The sequence below is a fragment of the Gallus gallus genome, chromosome 4, assembly GCF_016699485.2.
Source record: "Gallus gallus isolate bGalGal1 chromosome 4, bGalGal1.mat.broiler.GRCg7b, whole genome shotgun sequence".
Taxonomy (NCBI): Eukaryota; Metazoa; Chordata; class Aves; order Galliformes; family Phasianidae; genus Gallus; species Gallus gallus.
The window spans coordinates 24,096,981-24,121,526 of NC_052535.1; the positions used below are offsets into that span (position 1 = coordinate 24,096,981).

The 24,546-nt window shown below is 35.4% G+C and overlaps 1 protein-coding gene across 12 annotated transcripts in view; it reads right to left on the reverse strand.

Annotated features, from left to right (window-relative positions):
* Positions 1 to 24,546, reverse strand: part of SPOCK3 (SPARC/osteonectin, cwcv and kazal like domains proteoglycan 3) — a 585,918-nt gene that overhangs the window by 138,144 nt on the left and 423,228 nt on the right. The window lies entirely within an intron of this gene.

A 24,546-nucleotide genomic window follows, 5' to 3' on the forward strand; every position in this document is an offset into this window, starting at 1 on the left:
CTGCAGTTATTTTAACCATATAGGAGATGAATAGCATCTTTTGACTTATATCACTTTCACCAGTGTCCAACTATTTTGATTTGTACAGTAAAATATTTACGAAGAACTGATGCAATGCTGATAAAATTTGTAATATAATCTGCTGTGCTTATGTGACTTTTTCTTATTTTGAAATGTCAGCGTAATTGCCTTTGTGGCTTTTGCATTTCTATTTCAAGAAGTTTTGATACTCTAGTATACGTTGTAATAAATGAACAGTCCTTCGTCGTAAGAAAAACAGATTTTGGATACCGAAGTTTGACAGTGCCTTCCTTTTCCATGTAATATTTTTTTAATATATAAAATACATCTTGTTTCCATGTAGTAAAAATATACATACAAAAGCTACTGGGAAGAAAAACTGACAAACAAAAGAGCTAACAACCTAAATAAATAAATAAATACACCACCAACTCCCTCTTCAGAGAATTCCATACCATAAATGCCTAATTGATCATCAGTGGACTGGCTGTTCAATCAGTCCTGAATTCAAGGCTTCTTTGAATGTGCCATAAATTCTGGCATCAAAAAAAATTTATTTTTTAAACTGCATGCTGAAATCATTCGTACATTTCTCTGACTTCAAGAGAAATTCAGCACTGTTCTTCTTCCTTTCTATAGGAGTTTGTCATGTTCTTCAAAAAAAATTATTTTTTCTTCTTGAATAGATGCAAACTTCTGAAGAAAATGAAACCTCCACACAGAGCCAAAAGTAATCTGTTCTTCCCTTTAAAATTCACATTCATTTACAATAATATGGAATAATAAATAGGCCAGTGATGTGAGATACAAAAGTCATACTGAGTTCATCCTAGCATTACTGATTATCTGGATATGTTTTAGAGAAGAGTGTAAAGTAATAAGTCCCAAATTTCTGTAAATTTTCTCAAAAGAGGCACAGGTTTGATACGCTTTTCCAGGTATTTATTTCATAAATTTCAGAGGTTTTTTTCCTCCCTAGAAAACTTCTCTGCAGTATTTTAAGACAACATGAAGAAATTATACTGACATGGTTGGAGCACTCTCAATTCTGCTACCTAAAAGTAAATAGTCCTATTTAATAGTAAGCACAGCCACTAATGCCAGCAAGCTCTTACTTCAACCAATAAGCCATTGCATGCGTACAAAGATTATGTGCTAACAAAAAATCTCAATATAATGAAACAATTGTAAACAATACAGGCATGCTGCATGTCCTTCATCATTAAACTTCTAATCTGTGTCAATAAAACTGGAGATATTTCAGAACCCCTTTGTCCTTTATAAGAAAGAACAGTTGAAACATTTACAAAGAAGAGAAATAATTTAGCTCTGTACTACAGAGGAGTAATTATGTCTGGAATAATTAGGGAATTAGTCCTGTTTATGATCATTTAGAAATTTGAGGCTGCCCTTTAATAGTTTTATACCAGCCCAGTCATTAGCGGCAGTTCTGCATAATTATACTGTCTTTACAAGAGGCTCCCTAGAAAAAGCAAAAAAAAAAAAAAAAAAAAAAGAAAAGAAAGAAAGAAAGAAGAAGACTGGTACTAAGTGGCTTAATTTGAACAAAGCTTTCACGAGCAGCAAAGTAACCATCCCAGACTTCTGGCTGTAATGAGGATACAGGATATGTTTTTCATCCAAAGTAGTGAAGACAAAACAGAAATACACAAAGGCACAAAGGTAGTTTCTGTTCAGCATACAGAAAGAAAGGAAAACTTCCCATCTTAACAAAGTAAACTTTATTTTCCAGGTTGCTGTTAAGAGGGTATGACCATTCTAGATAAAAGTTACTTCCAGAAGTCTTCGGAACAGAGTTAAATACTTTCAAAAGAATTAGAGAATAATTAGACTCAGTGGACAAAATACACTTCTGGAAGAAAAAAACAAATGCCTGAACCTTGTGTGACAAAATGAACTGCAAGAAGAGCTGAAGGCTTGTCAAAAGTTAGCAAACTTAACATTAGACTGTGTTGACAAAGGTGAAGTCATAAGGCTAAGGCCAGAAGTTACATTCAGTTTGACTACAAAATAGGCAGACGAGAGCAAAACTACTTTGCAGCAGGATTCTAGAACACAACAGATACACACAAGAACAGTTCTCTTATTAGAGTGGATTAACTATTCTGAAAATAATTGTATTTTTAATTATTTGTACATTACTATGAAACAATACTGGATGTTTTTTTAAAAAAATAAACACGAGTTCTGAAAGAAATACTCCTGATAAATACAGCATGTTTTTCAACTTCTCTGGAAAGAACAGGAAGATGGGACTAAACCTACTTAGAATCTGTTCTATACTTGTTCTCAACAAGTGATATTCCAACAGCATCAAAATGCAAGCTGGCTGTAACACAGAAGTATCAACTGCAACTGAACTTCATACAGACTTAACACTTTCTGGTGTTAACTTGCAGTAGAACTTTCCTAAAAAGTTGCTGGAACACCGAAAATAATGGAAGGTGCCTGACCTACCTGAAGGAATATTAAAGAGGAAACAATTTAAACTCTAAAATTTTCTTCCAGTGTATGCTACCAGTTATTCTTTGGAATTCTAACTAAATGATAATCTTTTAAATGTAAAGAGTAAATGATAATTACCCTAATTCCTCTGCACAAAGCAGAGCAACATTTTTAATTCCCACCAGCACTTAGTTATTCCCAACTGCTCAAAATTTCTTTCCTTGCTCTATTTCATCAAATATTAAATTAAATAGAGCTTCCATTAAATGCATTTAAATAATTTTTAAAAGGCATTTTACGCAGACCGTTCATACAAAATCATCTAGTTCTGACTCTTATTTCTAGAGTATTTTCCTGAATCTATCCTGCGGCCTAAAGTGAGGACAGGTTCTCATAGTGCATAATAAAATACGTTTTGACAAGCTAGGAGGAACAAATTCAATCTATGTATGTTTCTATGAGAACTTAGTTACACTCAGGGAGAGCTGCCTCTTCTTTTTGGCTGACAAATAAAGAATGTCCAGAAGTTTCAGGTGTTGATGAGTCACCAAAAACCCTTTCAAGTGTCATGCTTCACTTCACTACAAAGTATTTCAGGTAGGATCCTACAGTCAGAACATTTTTCCTTTGAACTGTCATTGCCTCTCACGTAAGGCTATGTATGAAAAAAATATATTTTTTTGATTAGCATGAAATATGATTCGTTTTGGAAAACATGCTGCAAATAGTGATCATATCCATCTCCTCGGTGTTTTTAAGCATTTGGGGAAGTCCCAACCTTTGTCTCCGCACAGGCATCCGCACATACTGTGCCATACTCTTTCCCTCCGGGCTCGAAAGTAAACAGCTGTGGTGCAAAGTCACAAGACTCCAATTTTTTATTCATATACAGAGTAGCAACTTTAAAAAAAAAATAATCTCAGCATTCCTAAATAAACAAATATGACATTTTATATGTCATATGAATATCTGTTTTGCTTGCTTAATTTATCTCCAACTTTTCCTTGTTTTCGCTGAACAGCTCTACCTATACCTGGATAGGCATGCATCTTACTCCTTATTTTTGTCATTTTCCCCTCATTATCTGTTTTCATTGCCTTATTTTCTGTAGAATTTACATCTGATCTCGCAATTTGTTACTCCGATCAACAGCTTTTGAAAGTTCTCCCTGAAACTATTGTAAAAGAGTGGATGTAGTTAGCTGAGCAATAGGAGAGCAACTCACAGTTATACAGTTACACTTCCCTTAATTATATGGCACTGAAAATGTCATTGTGTATCTCCCTGGAGAAAGCAACACCAGGTCTGCAGATATTGCAGCAATACTACAAGAACAGAATTCTTGCCAAAATAGATATGCATAAACATACTTCAGAGAAAGTACTGTAACAGTGTGGGGAGGGGGGGTTTAATGAGAGACTTTCCTATCAACTGCATGTGCTGAATAAAACTTCGTTTTCAAGGTCCAACGTAAAGCCCACTGAAGTACCCCACAAATTTCCAAGAATTTCAAGCAATACTCTTCTATCAATTCTACACCACACAGAAAATAGGATGCAACATTCCACATTTAAATATGTAAATTATTAAATAATTAGGGAAAAAAAAAACCAGAAAATCAGAAGTATACAATGCATCTTCTCCAACACGGATGTTGTCATAAAAGAGTACCAATTTACCAATAATCGTATCCAGAGTAAAAGATAGAAAAGAAATACCAATCTTGAAATGTCCCTGCAGAGTGTAACTTTAAAAGTTTACCTTAGTGAAAAATCTTACACCTAGTGGAAGAACATACAAACAGAGTTTTAACTTCCATGCCTCAGTAGATCTTTGGAATAATAGGTTTTAGAGAAAAGTCAGCTAAATACAGAATGTGACATATCAGGCTTTTATTTTTTCCTCATAAAGTATCATGCTTCATTGCAATGTCTAAAATAGTCTATAAGCATGCAGGTTCTATACTTTATTACAGTCTTAATTCACAAAAAAAATAAAAGTTATTTCTACCTCCACTTGTACAAAACATCTATAATCTCCGTGTTGGTCTACTGCATAAATTAATCTAACCCAGAAAAACTACACATAACTTGAGTCATCTAAAAATATTTGATCTATACAGAGCATCTAGGGTAAACAGCTTTCCTGACGGAAAAAGGTGGCCACCTTAAAAGGGCAACTCAAACACAACATCAGAACAACAAACCGTTTTAAAATCTGTCTCCATCTATACTGGAGTGTGGAGAAAAGCAGTTTATGCTGAGCTTCTAACTTCTAAACTAGTACTGGTAAAGAAAAAAATCTCAACTTTACTTTCTTTCTCAGTATCTCAGTTTTGCTTCCAATTTTTCAGTTAAGAAACGCAGCCTTGATTATTCCTAAGATACATAAGGCAAGCAATTCTTGATGTACAGTAATGAACAGTTTTCTTTACTTACGTATTACAAAACTTACTCAAACAGAACTGAACTTTTCCATATCTACCTACATGGAGAATAGAGGTGGGTGGGCATATCACAGTAATTCCAACTCCATCAAAATCAGATTTTTGCAAGCTAGCAAAAATACCTTGTTTTAAACAAGAGTGATCGAGGCAAAAGGCATCAACACATCTACTTACAATACGGCAATATCTAATTTAAACTACCCGCCATTCCTAAGGAAAGCCAGTTTATTTATCTAGTATCAAATCTTGCATTAAAGGTTTATTTTTCACTAGTCTAGTGTAAATATCACTCAACTTAGAAGCCTTAGAGAAGAGAAATATCAGAAATGTAATGAAAGGAATTAGGTGAGGGAAATAAAGGGAAAGAAATTTCTGATGGTTAAAGGAATCACAATAAACACTCTGGCATAAAAAGGTCTTCGCAGTCTAGTCAAAGCCATGGAAGTCATATTCTAGCTTTGTTTCTTGCTCAGTAAATGAATAAAAATGAATAAAGATACACGAAATGTACAAGACAGGTCCTTCCTCAAAGTTTCTCCACTGCTGTCTGGTTTATAAGGTGATAGATTGACATGCCATGAGGAATAACGGTATATTTCCTGACCTTTTGAGAAAATTCCTCTTGCCCTACCACTGGACACTTTCTTCCTAACACAGAGACATGTAATGAAGTTTACAAGTACTTGAGGTTTAGATCACAGAGAAATTTGTCCACAGAAACAATTAAAATGAAGAAAGGCAACACTAGTATTACAACAACAATCTACAGTGAAACTATAGGAAAACTTACTGGAAAATTTTTTACACAAGATTGTTACAACAGACCTTGCAAAAAAACACAGCTTGTGAATTAAGACGGATATAGTAACAGCTGGTCAGTAAAACCAGCATGGTCATCTACACAGCTTGAGGGCTTTTCACTCCTCTGATGATCACGTTAGCAATTTACCTCTGCCTGGACTGTACTCTCAATGATTAGGATGGAGGTAAAAAGCAACTTCTTACACAAGGTTCTAAAAAGCTCAAATGGGAGGGTTGGGAGAGGGGAACAAAAACAAACAAACAAACAAAACAAAACAAAAAAAGGAAAAAGATCTCTGGATAAGGAAGCCGAGACACTTAGGAAGCAAAACTTGTACTGACATCAGATTTGCCCTTTTAATCAAGAGTAGTACCCATTAAGCTCACTCTCCCCTTAAAGAACTCTTGTTTCTAATTACAACCCAAATCACATAGAAAACGGATCACCTTTCAGGACATAGAAACTTTTGCAAAAATTTCTCCCTTTTCACCTGTCACATTAATCAAAGTTGAAAGGCTTAAAAGATAAATGTCTTACTTAATTTCTCAGTTTCCAGTTAGTTCCACAGTGGAGAAGGGGGAAAAAGTAACATCCAGGAGCATATTTAACAAAATAGAAAGGTTACTGTAACATTAACAGGTAATTCCTATTATAGTACCAATTCTATTACATGTATTACAAACATACTTAAAGAACCTGAAGCTTGTCTTAAATATTTTCATAAAGCTGTCATGCAACAGTGATAGCAATGTCCAGTCACACGCTCTTCCACGTGAGCATGATCTTCTTTCAATACTTTTGTGACCCTACAGGAAAGGAGAAGATGCAATAGTTATAAAAAAATTATACTTCAAAAGGGAATTTGAACTCATCTCTTTATTTCCCAGAGATTGTTTTTTCCTTTGAAAACCTTGAAGCACCATATCGATGGGAAGAGGCTTCTCTTACTTTGCTGTTAAAAAGACAAATTACTTAAATACTACATGCATACAGAGCAAAGGACATAAACTGTATCTCAGTCAATGCTTCCCCTTAGTTTGTTGAATTTTTCTCATGTCTCTTGTCACTGACAGAAATTGATGAGGAAAAGCCCATCTGCTCTGTTCTAACACCTTCAACATACATATTCTTTTATTTTCCCGTCTCAATCTAATTCTTTTTACTGCTCTTACTCCTTAAGTTAACAGCTCAGGTTAACCACGGCCAAAAGAATAATAAAGAATTTGTCCTGTAGATCCTTCTTCTCATATCTAATTTGGTCAGTTAAAAAAAAAAAAATTAAAAAAAAAAGAGAGAGAGAGAGAAGTAACTCAAAAAAAGAATGTACTCAGACAAATAAGAATAAAAATCAATTCTAAACCTTGGGAGTCCTGAATTGAGTCTCAGCTGAAACAACAGAAATGCTACAGCAGCACAGTTGATTAATGAACAGTATTTGAAAACAGAGCCACTGATCTCCATGGCGTCTTTCTCTGGTACTCATAAGCATTCAGACAGCTCTAAGGTATTCTTGAAAGAGACAGCAAAATTCATGAAACTTGCTATGTTTTTTTTGTTTTTTTAAATAAAATGCCATTTTTGTCTCCTTTACCTAAATTAAAAATGTATTTACCAACTAAAGAAAATAGGTACAGAAACAATTGAAATAATTGAAACTTTTGTTTCAGAAATCTACATTAATAAATATCCTGATAGCCATAACAGGCAGTTGTTTCGTTGTTTTTTTTAATGACTGTGGTTAAATTAACTAACTGCTATGTACAAGCAAGTACACTTAACTGTTGTGCAAGAACAACTCAAGCAGAGTTACTGATAATTATCTTCACATTATGCTATGCCACAAAACATACTCTGTTACATGACCACATACTTCAGGCAAAGAACCAGAGAGATATCCAATTTCTGCATACCAAGTTCAAGTATTACAGTCAAAAAGGTGTAGGTATGTAGTGCTTTTTGTAGGCTTTGCTCAGAAAAAGTATTAATCGGTCTGCTTATAGTTCTGCATTATAGAGCTACACTATTTCTATATTTTCATTATTCACTATCTGTTCATTCACAATCCATCTCCTGAGAATATTTTGCTGTACAGATACACTGTACATCCTTCCACAGGGAAGATATCAGAAGGAATTGCTACAGCACTGTACTTTGCTCCCCACCCATACTTATTCTACACTAACACTCATCATATACACATACCATTTGTTGACAACCATTTTATAACCATGATTTGATTCAGTAGATGGTTTGTGATTCCAACAAAATATTATCTCAATCAGTTGTTTATTTCACTCTTCCAAGTAAAACCCCAAGATAAGTTTCCATCACTAACAGAAAAAGTGCTCAGTAGAAACTAGTACCCACAGGAGTGACTCAACTTCTGCTGACAAATTTCTGAGCAAAAGACTTGTAAGAAGAGCTTCCATTTTAATTTAAGGACACAAGTCATTCCAAACTTCTCTCCCCTCTTATTGAAAATTAGATGGAAAGGATGGCATACCATCCATTTATCACAAACTGATGTATTACCAACTTCCCCAAACTAAAGGAATAACAAATATTTATTTAAGCAAGAGTCCTTATAAGTAGAACTACAGTAATGTATTATAGAAATTTTAACTACAAAAGAAAAAAGCATTCTTTATTTATTTATTTTACTTTCCTATAAGCTTCATCTGTGCTTTCCATCAATAAAGAGAATGCAGAACATCCTTTCTTCAAGCTTAGCTCCATAATGAGAATTAAAGAAAAAGTAAAATGAACAGCTGGTTAATTTTGTTTCATATGTTTTCTCTTCTTCTAGTTTACAGAAGAATAATAATTTCCCAGTCCTATAATTAGCAGTCACAAGACTTCTATTTTGAAAAAAATGCACATACACCCTGCTCCTTCTGCAGGGTACCTGCCTTCTTGTTTTACTGCTAAGTAAATCTAACACGTGATGCTGACTTTAAAAATGCAGCAAGAAATATGCCTGTCACTGAATCAGTGATACTTGGGGAGGGGTGGAGGGAAAAGCACACTGACAGAAACAACTAAGAAATGCATCAACTACAAATAAATTTTAACTTTGGTAGAAAATGGTAAGAATTGGGAGTACATAACATCAGTAGAGCATAAATAGCTATATATCACACATGTAGTTTTCATTCAACAGCTTTCATCATGTATTTTTCATTATTCTTTCAATCAGTTGATAAAATACATCATTTTTATTCTACCTTGAATTTACCACATAACCCATGACAACTTTTCAAGGTACAAACAATGACTCTGATGATATTTTTCCAGATGCTGTTGCATAACACTTAAGCCTTTGAGCATGCAACTTTTCCTACCAAGTATATCTACTGCTTATGACCAATCAAATCACTGTTTACAGTCTCAAACATTTCTGTGTAGATCATCTTTTTACATTGCGGACTTTACACACACAAGTCTGACTTGCTTTTTTTTTTTTTAATTTTAATAAAAATAACTAGACAAAACAAATCCCATAGGATAAGCTTATTTTCTAAAAACCAACCACTTCCTACATCCATTTAAGTTAAAGTTATTTTCATCTTCAGGTTAATTCATCTGAATAGTAGTCTAAGGAATGCAAAACGTGAAAATCTACCTTTAGAAAAGCAAAATCAAGTTTAACACATGGTGAAGATATGACTTCAAAAATGCACACTGAATTTTTCTACTCTTAAAAAAAAAAAAGAGCATTCATGTTGAGACAGCCATATCCATGACAAAATAACTAAATAGATTGATAAATACATAAATAAAAGAATGAGTGGCCCTTATTAGGTTAATGACTACCTTTAGCAAGCAGTTTGCTTGCACTGTTTCTGCTCTGACTGCTTTGGAAATAAAGGTTTTGTAGAGGTGTCAAATTTGTTTTTGCATTGTATTTGTACTGTTTCTGTATCCTTAACATCTTTTGCAGAAAACAAAGAGACTGAAAGGGTTTATGTGAGCACAGCCATTTCTTCCTTCTTCCAGATGAGAGTGCCAAGCAGGACTGCGTTCAGAACACAACTCCCTAACTTAGTCAATTACCCATGTTCCACAACATCTCACCATCAGTAAAGTCCAGTTTTTGGATGGACCCAGGTGCAGTCTACAGTCTCTCTGGGTGAACGTTATTATTCCGAAGCTGTCTCTTCCAACTCATTTTCATTTGAATACTTCCCTCTTCTGTCTCTCATTCTTATCATTACATTTCTGGGCAGATCTGTTTTCAAAGCCACAATTCTACAACAAGCTCAGCCCTCCCTTCACACCTTGCAAACAGAAGTTAGCAACCATGTCACCAAGAATGGCTCCTCGATGTCATTTTGTTTCATCATTCTCTCTAAAATGCAGAAAAATACTGTTTTATGAAAATAATTTATTAATTCAAATATTTCTGTGTGTCTCTAATTCTTCTGTCCTTTCAAGCCAGCCTCCCTACGTGAAGAACTTTCCTTCAAAGGTGGCTCACATTTTTAAAACCGCTACGGTCTTCCCCAAATGATTGGTTTTGTGCACTCTTTTTGTATTAGTAGCACGCTCTCCCATAGTCCACGAGTGCCTATCCTCTTCATATATCAACGGGCAGCTAATGCTGTCTGAAGAATCACTAGCTAAAGTAATAACTGCTTAAGCTGGTTCATAAATAAGAGAAGTTATTAAAAGTTTATGTCCTGCAAGCTAGCTTGCCAAATGAACTTAAAGATTTCTGTAAAAAAAACCACAAATTGCTGTTTACTGTTAAATATGAGGGGGGAGGGGACATTTGTAAAAATTTGAATATAATTTCCCTTTCAGGTTTATTTTTAAACATGAAATTCTCAAACCTGTCCCAAGTAAGGTGGCCTATGTCAAGTACGGAAAAGGCCTATGTTTTCAGTTAGTTTTTGTATAATCCTCTTGAATAGTTTGTAATATTGAATAATCAACATTTGCCCAGGATGAGTATATCTACAAATAGTTACCTATAAATTAATCTGCTAGTTTCTCAACAGTTGATCTCATGTCACCAAGCACTAGAACAATATTTTTTCCTATACAGCAAATTCCTCCACAAATTATATGTTTGAGATAGTTATACTGCATATATAGCTGAACTAAAAGAAATTTGCAAGTTTCATTGATCCACAAAAGCAGTGATACTAATATTTTGCAGAAGGAAAAAAAAAACTCATTTCAGACACTGCTTTTCAAGAAGTTTATTTTCTCTATTGTATCATACTAAACCATAAACCAGATTGTCAAAGAAACTGGCACTACAATTAATCTTTCCAAAGCAGGGAAATTTTACCTTTCTGAAATGTCCAGAGTCATCTTGTATCAAGAGTGCTTTACACAGCAAATAATACTATGCGCACATACACATCAAGCAGTGCAAAAAAAAAAAAAAAAATCTTAAGCCTATGCAAAAATCAGACCAAAACCATAATTCTGAATATTTCTGCTGGTTCCATTAAATTTAATATCTGATTTCCCATGCAACTAACAATTACGGATAAAAAACAGTTGTTCTTCAGTAAATAAAATTATTATGGAAGTCAAAGAAATGCAACCATTTGTTTTAAATGCTAATTTAGAGCTGATCTCAGGAAAGTTATTTCAAAACCAGGTAGATTACATTCAAGTAGTACCATAACTGGACAGACATAGTAATACATCAATCTTTACTCCCACCAAAATAGAATGGCTTAGCTTGCTTGACCACTTCATGATCAATGCCTCCAGCTTTTCTTTCTGCTCTAAAATTTATGTTCATCAACACAAAACATGAGTAATCCAACTAAATCACTCTAAAATATTTCAAGAAGCGTAAGTCACAGAATGTTTCAATCCTCACAGTAAATTATATTTAAATAAGAAATAATAAGTCATGACACATTCCACAGAGCTCTGCTAATCACTGACCAAAATAAATGATACATTTTTAAACTAAGCAAAAAAATAAAAAGGTTGGATTTTAGTCAATACACAAAGTTTCAAAACTTCACATACCTTGGTAGTACCACCAAAATACCTAATAAATGAATCTTTGGCTAGAAGATGAGAATACCATCTAAATGCTGTCAAAACCAGCAAAACTTTAAAAATACCAATGGGAAAATTAAGTTTAATCCTCTGCTGACTACACAATATTATCTTCTTTCCAGCTTCCAAGCAGAGGATTCACTACCAAAGCCTTAAGAAAAGTGTTTAGTAAATGAACGAAGACCCAAATAACACTGTAGTACATCTTTCTCCAACAGTATGTGCAAAAATTCACATGAATTCTCATAATATGTTGGTACGTGAAAATATACTTTTTTTTTTTAATTGTCATCTATCTTGAAAAAAGTTTATTTTATTAAAGGTTTTATGGAAAGTAACAAGACACAAATATGAAGATCACCAACAGCAGCTTTATCTATACAAGACACAATTGAAGTAATGAAGTCAATAAAAAACAAAACAAAACAAAAACAGGCCAGACAGTAAGTCTTAATAAAAAGGAATCAAACCAATTGATTTCAAACTCTACACCTTACAGTAACCACAAGCCTAGTCTTTTTGCTGGACAGAGATAACAGTTGTCAGGACATGAGAAACTCGAATTTATAGTGTAGAAATACCTGCAAGCCCAGTAACAAGTACCTAAGTATGATTACACTGATAGTTTGGTTCATCTCAGAAAATCAAGTGACAGAACTCCTCTAGGATTGACGTCAATAATATCGATCAATGATACTGGACTACAAACAAATCTTAATGTTTAAATACTATATTAACCATCAGCTAGATCTCTTTTTCCTTCATAGTTAAGGACGCAATGAACTTGTGTGCACAAGCATTAATGATCATTGTAAAAACTAAGACTTGGAGTTTATAAATGTCTCAGTCTGATTTTCATTACATTATTCAAAGCTTTCAAGGAAAAGTTTTCATGGACTTCTAGAAACGAACCTTAAATCTGTCAAATGAATTTCCTTTCCCTAAATAAGCAGACGTAGTAGCTTGTCTAGTTAGGAAAACCAGAAGTAGATGAGATAAGAACTCAGGGTACCTGTAGGCCTTCAGGTAAACCTGTTCTCACAAACTGCTGTTGTGTACTCACAGCAAGAAATCCTGAAACACGGTAATCTGTTATTTTCATGCAATCATAAAACCATGGAGATTTTTTCCTCTAAGAGCTCTCTATTCTTAAAGTTTCTTCCCAGAGTGTTGATTTAATTGCTGTTGGTATTAAAAAATAAAAATTAAAAAAAGAGAAAACTCAATATGTGTATCAAATCACTAGAGAAACAGTAAATCAAAAGACAACATGGATTACTTCTTTCATATTTTTGATATCTATTTTTAACTTTAAAGCCAAGTTTATTTAGGTGTGGTAAATCTATTTTATATTCAATAAAACACTTCATTGTTCTTAGAAAACTAGGACATAGTATTTGTAGATCATCTCAGGATTCTCCCTGGTCATATAAATCTACTGGCTGCAGAGACGTCAGTCATTTCAATTGCTTGTTCCTAAGTAGCTCAAGCCAAAATCATTTAAACATCACACAGCTAAATCATACTATTAGGTCCTTAACTAATTTTATACCACTGAAGCAGAGCCCTTAACCTCTTCTTAATCCCATATAACTGGATCAGTCCTTAAACTCTTTTCCCATTTAATAACCTGCATTGTCCTTAGGATGTTTTCCCCGCGTACTGTAATAGAAATTCATAACACTTTAAATCCTAAAATAATAATAATAATAATAATAATAATAATAATAATAATAATAATAATAATCACCAACACAGAAGCAGAAAATGTTATTTTTTTCATAAAAGACTACACACACACGCACACACAAGCAAAGGAAAAGAACACTTTTTTATTACGGGTGCTAAGAACAACATTCACTGACATCCTTCTTTAAGTAACTTAAATTGCAGACACAAGAAACGACCTCAAGATTTACACTTTCTACTGTCAGAAAGGAGAAAAATATTCCACTTCTGAATTCTTCCTTCGTGTTTAAACCACAAACACTGGAAACATCAAGAGACTCAGTTACTTTAAAAGAAAATAAACCGGGGGACAAGTATAACAGAGCTTCAGAATTCATAAGACAGGTGGACTAAGTGCATCATCGTAAGAACAGGAAATAGACTACAGATTTCCAAGAACTTAACCCTCTGAATTATAATATGATATTTCTTACTTAGTCAAGGTTCTAATTTGAAACTCGACCTCTGATTTCTTGGTACATTCCAGTATGTTCACGTGAGATTTTTGACACAAAAAGGTGACACACTCGGCAGACCAAAATAAAGCACTGCCTATAGTTTTGTGCCTTACTTCAGGCATCTCAGAATTACTATATTAGATGATTAATCTAGTCCAGAATCAGATCTCTAAGGAAATAAATCTGTTTCAGATTAAAAAAGAAAAAACTAGGTAAATCCTTCCCACTGCTTAGCTTTACCATGAACTCAACTAATTTCCCACAGAATTAAGCCATGCAGCAAATACCTTAATACCTCTCACAAAATAGGTTATTCAGCTTTAGTTTTAATAATATTATCTATATAAATGGCCTGCCTAACCCATCTAGTCTCAGTAACATTACCTTGCAATGTATTCCAGAGCTTTTTTTTTTTTTTCCAAGTTTGTCTGATTTTCCTTTTCCTTAATAATTGCCACCCTCTCATTTAATTGAATCTCGGCCCTGTTTTGCACACTGCGACATGTGATTCAGCTAGAGGGGTAAGCAGAGTGCGTCATACAATATGCATCTCATTGGAGAAGCCTGGTGCATAAGGCAGCACAGAGGCACATACCTACACCTCCACGAAGCAACGCAGCAGACCAGCGGACATAGGCTATAAACATACATGCAGAAACCATATCAGATGAATTACCCCGGACAAAATATTATGATTCAGATCAGTAAAATCAAAAGATTGTTTTCTATCAACAACAAAGTATGGAATTTACTCATGAATGTCAGTTGCTTTAAAAAGAGAACTAGTCCCCTCCCCATCCCCAGTCAAACACAGTAGCTTAAGGAAATAAAGTGGAACTGTTTTCACTGTGCTCCAAGAAGTAGCAACAAATTTAAGTCTTCCCTTATACATAATAAAACAAATAGAAAATACCCCACAATCATCTTGATACATCAAACCAATACACCAATACTTCAGGCCACTAGATAGGATTTCCTAATGAAAAGATACCCTGCTGCATGAAGTTTGTTCTCCAGTTCAAGTTCACATGAGCCAACAGTGTGCCCAGGCAGCCAGGAAGGCCAACCATAACCTCAGGTGCATCAAGCACAACATTGCCAGCCAGCTGAGGGAAGGGATTGCTGCTATCTACAATGCACTAGTGTGGTCTCGCTGTCAGTACTGCTTGCAGTTTTGGGCACCACAGTACAAAAAAGACATAAAGTTATTAGAGAGCATCCAAGGGAGAGCTACAAAGCTGATGAAGGATCTAGAGGGGAAGATGTATGAGGAGTGACAGAGGCCCCTTGGTTTGCTCAGCCCAGAGCAGAGGAACTGAGGGGAGGCCTTATAGCAGCTGCAGCTCCTCACAGCAAGTGGAGGGGCAGTGCTGAGCTCTGCTCTCTGGTGACAGTGGCAGGGCGCAAAGAACAACACAGAGCTGCATCAAGGGAGTGTCAGATTGGACATCAGGAAAAGGTTCTTTGTCAGAGGGTGGTCAGGCATTGGAACAGGCTCTCCAGGGCAGTGGGCATAGCCCCAAACTGCCAGCATCTGGACAAAGCTCTCTGCCATATGGTCTGTTTTTTGGGTGGTTCTACACAGACCCAGGAGTTGGACTCAATGATCCTTATGGATCCCATCCAACTCAGGTTATTCCGTGATTCTATGATTCAATTTCTTGCTATTTTTCAAAGTGGCAAAACACATTCAGAAGTCTATTTTGTAGACTTAGTTTTCACAGAATGACTGTAAACAAGCATGCTGGCATAATTAAAGATATACACCTCCTCTCACAAGCATCGGTGAACATGTTCTCAGTGACCTCAAGTGAACAAGGAAAGACCCCACACAAACAGGACTGTAGTGTAATTTAATAGGACAATCTGCAAAATTCCTTAAAAATATGCTATTTGAAAGAATTTCTACAATTCAGGCAGTATATGGTTAGCTGACTGCACACCACTCAGGTACTCAAATTTTATAATAGTTATTAATTCCACACTATTAAGAATTCTTTTTCCTGCTTTTTTCCTTTTTTTCTTCCCTTCATTCAAGCACTTCTCTTGATAAATGCCAAGCATAAAACAGTAAATCACAATGTCTTTTGTTTCATCCCTATGCTTGATTACTCTTGGCAGGTTTTTTGGTCTAATGAGCAAGCTGTTGGGCTAAAGCAACTGAAAAAATTCAGTTGTCAAAACTGAAAATACATCTACTTGAATTTCAGGCTCAGTTATGTTTTATACCAGCATAAGTAAAAGCTGAACACTGATATATTTCAGATCAGTTGTATAAATAACATGCATAATTTTACATCTATAGGAATTTTAGCTGCCACTAGTACTAGATTTCAGATCTTTAAACGAGTGTGAATTACTACCCTTTGCTTGCACTAAAATAAAAAATTTAAAGCAGAAATAGTTGTGAAAATAAATCCTAAAAGGGTGTTATTCACACGTTGCACTTTATTACTATTAACGTAATAGCTTGCAATGTCTTAAGAGAAATGCTTCCTGACATTCATGCTCTTGAATTATCCAGCTACAGTCAAACAGGGAAAGTCACAGTCTAACTCCTTCTAAAACTTTTAAGTTCCCTCACATTCAAATTAAAAGCCGACCTGCTTGACAAGCAAGATTATTCCAAAACATGAACTATGTAAGACAGTATCCCATTTTACAACAGATAAGCACTTCTGGTGTCTAACTACAGTTTTGCTTCACAGAATAATTTGATGAATTTCATTAGAACATATCTGATACCTTTTACTACCTCTTTGTGAAACCTGGAGTTTGACACAAACATTTTCTTGCAAATCTCTAGATATTTGTAGTCATACTTGTTATGTTCTTCTGCGATACATACAGACACGTAAAGAAATTAGGTATTTCTTCCAGCCAGCTAATAAGCCACTATAGACAACTGCAACACATACCTATGATATTAATCAATAATTACCATTTTCTTCTGTACTTCACAAGCATAGTTAAATACACATCACACTCAGTATACAGCAAACAAATACTCTGTGATCAGCAGAAAACCTGAGAGTAAGATAAGATCAGCAGACACGATGAGGTTGATCTATGAAACACTTCTAATATCGAGTATTTTGCTCCGCAATATGAGAGACGGTGTAAAATTCCTATCAATTGTCTCCAGTCTGGCCTAAGAGCTTACGTGAGGGCACATGCACACACACAAGGCATGCATTCCTATTCATTTTTAAAAACACAAGAGCTCAATTCTCAGCATGCTGAACTCCAAATATTCCATAGCGTTAGTACTTGAAATCTTCTGGGGAAAAAATGTATTCACATCTTCAACTTACAAAAGCTATGCTGCAACTCTAACCCAGTAAATCTGGAGGAAAAGAAACAAGTGTCACACATGCTAGGAAACTATCATCTTTATGCAGGAGCATTAAAAATAGAACTGTAAGCATTCAGAATATGAAAAAAAGAGACAGAAAGGTACCATAGCTTTTGTCTAAACACAATGTGGAGGTCCCTAAAGATTAAGGCAGTATGGAATCCCAATCTATTCCATCGTATACATTAGGTCACATTCTGTTCCAATGAAGAACTTGGAAGTGCTTTGAAGTTTTCTACGTCTGCATTCGTTTAGTCCACTGTACAAAACTGCACAGTTCAGTCTAATTCCAGATGTCATTTCTCCTTCTGTTATGAGACTACAACTGTAAATCTCAGAGCAAAGTCCCATCATCATGTTATGTTTTAACTTCATCAAGGTACTGCTTATGACAAACCCAGGGAAGTTTTAGCCATATGTCTCCACATTCTTGGAGAGAATGTTTTCTTTTGAGCAGGTCTGAAATATCACACCACAGGTAGAATCCCTTAGTCTGTTTTCCTAGCATAACTGAGTCTTTTTCTTAACAGTATGAAGTAATCCTGTTCACGTGTTCCCCATGTACCAAAACTCTAACTTCCTGCCAAAAATTTCTGAGTTAAGTTAGATACATTCAACTTTAAAAGTAAATTGAAATAAGGACAAGGATGAAATATTTAAAAGTTTAACAGCTTAGGAGGGAAATGCAAGATTTACTAAGGTTTTGAAAAATAGATATGCAGTTAGTGTGCTTTAATCCAGTTCACATGAGGAAACACATCCTATTTGCAGTACATTGGGCAATCTGATAGCCATTTACTCATCTCTCTTAGAATTAAAACTAGCTTGTATTCCAACACCTTTTGTGATTTTTTTCATTACTATCATTTAATATCAATTACTTACAAAATACACAAGACAATGACATGAAGGTGGTAGGAAAGTAAAGTGTAAGAAAGACAAATGAAGCACCATTTCTACTCACTGTCATATTTGGGCCAAAGGAAGAAACACCCCAGATCAGACTGGCAGGAGCTTAAATGGCATTCTCCCTTATCCTGCTACAAAACACCACAGATATGCTGCTCAGATCACTACTTCCCTTAGAAATCAAGTCTTTCTTAATCTACGCCAGTGGCACACAGCCTCCTAAAGCCTAAAATACTTCTGCCCAACTAGAATTTCCAGATTTAATACAATGTCTGGAGATAAGTTAATGAGCTACTATATTCAGACATATGCTTATTATCAGACCCAATAGTCCCTTCTGGCTCTACATTTTATGAATGAAAAGGGTTCTCAGCGTTTCATGCTGGCTTCCTAAATGTGACCAAACTGGCTAATGTATCTTCTGCCTAAGGCTGGAAGGGCAAATTATACAATGGATTCCTGGTGTTGATGCTTTGCATACCAATGGACTGATTCGGTGTACAAGAATCATTGCTTGGGTTTTCCGCAACAGTGACCTTATAGTCATGAACAGGACCACCAAATCCTCAGAGACAAGCATCAATAAATACATCTTCTACACTTTGCATATTAATAATTTCAACAAATAGCTGTCAAAACACAAGGCATTTTCCATACTCAGAAGCATACACAGAGGAGTAAGTTCTGTCCTTATCACTGCTACACAGGTCTAACAACAGGATGAATTTCATCATCAGTGCAAACTTAACAAATGTCAAAGGAGTTTATTTTCAGCTGTAGGCAAGCTTGAGGATAAGTGCAATATACAGAATTATTTGATGACTTGCAGACTTTTTTAGAGAGATGATGAACAGACTGAGAATGGACAGTCTACTTTGAGTCAATGATTACATATCACTTGAGAAAATAAACAACCAGCTTATGAGAAATTTCTGCAGGAAAAAAAAAAATCAACAAAGCCTGGATAACCTTTAGTATACAACATATTAAGAGAAGCGTTTCTATAATTTAGGAAAATGCAAGCCATCTGTATGGGAACTGTTGAATCATGGCCTGAACCTCTGATTGACCACATGAGGCGAGCACTGAGTCAGCTCTGGGAGCACAGGTGAAGGCAATTCAGCTGTGTGACCAGAAGGGGTGGGGCCTGGCTGCACCTCTCCTAGACCCCATTCAAGGGCTGACTGCCACTGAGGAAGGATCTTTTTCTGGAGATTGCTCCTCTTGGAGTTTTTTCTGCAAGCCTATGACATGGGTGAGTATTTTCATTCATTTCTGATTATCCCTTTCCAACATAATAATCATTCTAGCTGTACAATCTGTGGATACAAGCATAACCAATCTACTCTGTATATTTGTCAATTATACACCATCCAAACTTTTTGGTACCTTTTAAGCCCATTCTCTTAACTTGTGAAGTTATCAACAGTGATAACATTCTCACTGAAATGTAAAGGTTTTGTCATAGGTTAGAATTTCCAATCAGACCTTCATGTTCTGTCCCTAACTCCCACCACACACTGCACCACTTCTCTCAGGTAAATCACTGATTCCTCTAGTAATGCTCACGACTGTAAGATATCATTTATGATATCTTATAGTAGTGACAATGAGGAGAAATGAAAAAACGAGTGAAAAATCATCAAAAAAAATTAACAACTAAAGGCTGTTTACACTAAGTAAGGATGTTCAGGAGAGTGTTGATCACTGAAATTACTAGCACAAGTCTCTCTTTTGGAAATTTAACTTCAAGACATACAAAAATAACATTTAATACCATATAATATGAGGGCTGCTCTGAAAGTAATGTCTCTTATTTTATTATGTTGGCCTCCAACACCAGAGGTGAGTGTTGGTGGTACAGCAGTAGAGGCTGAACCTTCCCATCATCAACATTCTATTTTGTTGCCGCATTACAGATGCCAGCAAAAGGGCAGTCTAACAAATTGATGCCTGACATGGAAGCACAAATGAAATAAAGGTGTGTCACTGAGCTCCTCCATGAGGAAAAAATTGCACCCGCTGACATTCATCAATGCTTGCTGAACGTTTATGGAGACCAAGAAGTGGATTCTATGCTAGTACAGCGAGGTGGTGGGCAGTGTGTTTCAGCAATGAGGGCATCACAGCAGCTGTGAAACACCTCTGCTGGTGCGGATTGTTACAAGCGTGACATGCATGGTCTCCATCAACCTCTGGCAAAAATATATAGGTAATGCTGGTGACAATGTAAAAAAAAAAATAGTTTTGTAGCTGAGAATTTGCTTTAATTGTGTTGTTACGCTCTTAGTATTTGTTGAAGTTTCCATGGAAATAAACAGAACACATTACTTTCAGAATGAGCTACGTATGTCAGTATTTACAATCTTAAATCCTTCTTATTTGTGTCTACAGTGAAAAAGGCAGGTTTCAGCATTAAACATCATGAAAGTGAGATTGGTTGCACCAGATGCTGAAAAATAAGCTGCTCATCTGTGGCTACTAATGCATTCCGATACTGCAAAATCACAGGATGGTTGAGGTTGGCAGGGCCCTCTGGAAGTCATCTGAGCCAACCCCTGCTCAAGCAGGACCACGGTCAGGCACCTTTTGAGTATCTCCGAGGAGGGTGGTTATATCAGATTAAAATATATATCTACACAACAGCACAAACCTGTTTGTAAACTCAGTGTTTTTAAAAATACCTACATTAGGAAGATATCCATAAAGCATAATTAAAACTATTTAACAAAAAAAGTATCTTTCATGTACTGATAAGAAAAATATATAAATACATTGCCTAGAATAAAAGTCTCCTTATGCTTGAAAATTCAGGAGTTGCTCTAAAACTACCTATGAAAAAAATAACCAGCTATTAACTGGAAGGAGATTGCTTTCTTTATTTCATGAATGGGAACTGTAGGTACCCAGCACCTCCTGGTGGGTGTTACTTTAAATTTAAGTACCTAATAAAGAAAAGAGTTAAAATTGAGAATTGGCCAAGAACTGCAAAGAAATTGAACCAAAAATTACCCTTCCCTTCTACAGCTAGTTGTTTCAAATGCTTCAAAGATTATGAAGTAACAGGACATGCAAATACATTAAAAAAAAAAAATAGACGGTTCCTAAAACCAAACATACTCTAATTGCACTTAGATTCTGCTATTTCCCCTAATAATATACCTCTTGCTCCAGCCATCTTTCCATTCTGATTATAAAGCAAAGACAGCCCATGCAGTTGCTATTACTGTTATCACCTATTAGTGTATTACAACTCTATTTATACTACACTATAATAAGCACAGATGGATACAGTCAATCCCAATAAGATTTAACGGTAAGATAAGAGAACAGTGGGTATCCATATCCACTAAACAACCTACTGCAAATAAAATAAAGATTATTCTTCACAGAAAGGAGATAAAGATGAGATGAAACGATGTTATCAGCTTTCCCTTAGATTATGAGGCCAGTCTAAGGAAAAGCACATTACAGTTTACTTAACTCCTCAATGTTAGCTATATAAAGAGCTTCCAAGCTAATGCCTTCCAAGAGACAGAGTTCAGTATTAACAATAGTTTGAGGTTAGCAAACTCTATAGACCAGTAACACCCATTACCAGAAACAAGCAGCAAAAAAAAGACTAGAGGAAAATAACAACACACAACAAAAAAAGCAATCTGTATTCGAGAACAAGCAACAGCTACTCATATAATAATCAGAAGCCTTTATCTAAAATACATAAAGAATGAAAAGTTAAGATTTACAATACAGCTTCCCATGTTCAGTTAACAAGTGGTCAACAATTATAAAGCTTCCTAAAATTTCCTTAATTTTCATGCAAATTCCTAATATGTTCCTGTATTTCACCGTTAAGAAAACCATGGTCAATTCTTACTCTATGAGTTCCATTTCAAAAGTAGTTATTATTGCTGAAGGTATAAAACACTCATTCTTCCTGTAAGATCTCCAAGGTTTCTAAAGTTTTTCATCCTTTGCCACATTAACAAGATAAAAGGTTATACCAAGAAATTCAAGGATAAAATAAAACCCCTCAAAGACTGACATCATTTCAGAATAGCTGATAACCAGTTGTCAAAATAACCAACTGGCTTGTAGAAAAAAAAACAGGTACTGCGACTCAATGCCCTTATACTAAAAGGAACTTGAAGTGTTTTGTTGCTCATCCTTTTACTCTAACTTAAGTCTATGGCAACTTAATGAAGAAGTTGATCATTCCTGCTCTGCAGTTCATTTCTTTTCCATGTTTCTATGAACATACAGTATAAGATGTAGTATAAGAGCTCACCCCCCACTAACAGTGAGATACCTTTTATTTACCCTGAACCATAAGACAGGACAAATAAGCCTCGTGAATCAATTTCGACAGCTAATGAATGAGTTAATATTAGCAATGAAAGACCGATGAGTGCTGTACTACCCAATCTTGAAACTGACCTTCTCTAAAATACTTTCATGATCCTTTTTTTCATTCCTTTCCCTTCTATCATGAGCATATTAGTGACCTACATACTATATGCAATCCTTTTATTTTCAAGCAAAAGCTCACTTTAAGATCACAACTGGCTGCTGGCTATATTTTAGTCCTAGATGACAGAAGCAGCAAAACTACTTTTTGAGATCTACTTTAAACTGAAAAAGAAAAAAGCCTATCACTCTAGTCTATCACTGAACAGACTGTAGAGCAGCTAGTTTCACAACTAAGTTCAGCAGTTTGTACCTTTAAAGAAACTGAAATTTTTATATAATGACATAACCACCTTTTGCATTAATTGCATACTGGCATCAAAAGCTGACAGACCATTATCTTCTCATAGATGGACTAGAAAAGATCAATAGAAGCAATAAGGAAAAGAAAAAAAAACACAGACAAAAAACAGACCTGGACCAAAGAACACACTGCAAATGAAGTCAATACTCACAAGTAATACATAAAGAATCACTAAGTAATACGTAAGTAACAATAAATACTGTCCACAGTAAAAGAAAAGTGAGGGCCAGCATTCAGCCAGATTGGAGCCCTTTGGACTACACAGGAGAAAAATATTTTACCATAGCCACAAGAATCAGAAATTTCTTAAGAAGCTTTTCTTCATTCATTACTATTAAAAGAAAAGCAACCTCTTTAAGGGGTAAATGTAAGTAAGCTTTCAGTCTTCGCTAGTCAAATAAATAACATGCACATACCAGTCACCCTGTGTAACTGGGTGGATTTCTCCGGAGTTTGTTTATATCTGACAAGCATGTTTCCTTTCAAAATACCTAACACATCTTTGATTCACAAGTTTAAACTATCACCCCACTGAAATGAGTAACTAAAAATCACTGATAAGCCAGCCAAATAAAAAAGAATGGTCCTCTTCAGCAGCAAGTGAAATTTAGCACGTAAGACACTTACTATACAATCTTCCTAAAGAACACATGAACAGGACCATGCAACACCATTAACCAATTCTACTTTTAGAAGGAATAATCTTCACTTCAGAAAAAACAGTTTTTCAATATAAAATATACATCTAGTCCAGCCTTCATAGATGAGACCACGAAGAATTATCGATATAACAAAATGCGACAAAATAAGACTTCCTCAGCACAGTGTTTATTAAAGAACTTCAAATCCCAACAAGGAACATAAGCATACGGGGTAGGACATCCTACTGGCAGCTAAAGCAGCCTAACCGGGCAGTTCAAAAAGTCATAGAGAAAAACCATGAACTCCAGTATTTATTCATTTAGTGACAGGCTAAAGAGCTGCTGGTACAACCACACTACAAGAACAAGCAGACAGCGTTAAAACATCTTCCTACCGAGCACCTATGGGCAAAAATTAAACGGAACTCATAGCTCAAAGTATTAACTTCACAGGTACAAGTTGGAGGAGCTGATCTCTGACATGACGAATGCACTTCCCCTGCACTCGTCCCACCAAGTCTCATCTTTAAGAGCCCATTCTTCATTCTTTCACAAGAAAAAGATGTGAAAAGACTGTCTCTAACGAGCACCCGGCTTCCCACTGATCCATATTTAGGCAAAGCAGAGCAAAATCCTTGCCTAGATTTATTTCATTATTTTCAAAAGATTTGTCAGAATGATCAAGATCTTTCAAGAGCTGAAGAGTCATTACAGTTCTTCCTGAACAAAGTACTGAAGAGATGTCCGCTAATATTACTATCATGTTAATATCAAACTTCGCTGGCAAGCCTGACGTTTTATAGAATATTAAGGCTGTTGGGTTTTAGTTTTGCTCTAAATTTAACATAATAAGTAATCATATTGTGGCTTAGGTTTTGTAGGCGTTCCCTTTCTCAATAACTATATTCTTTCTCACTGT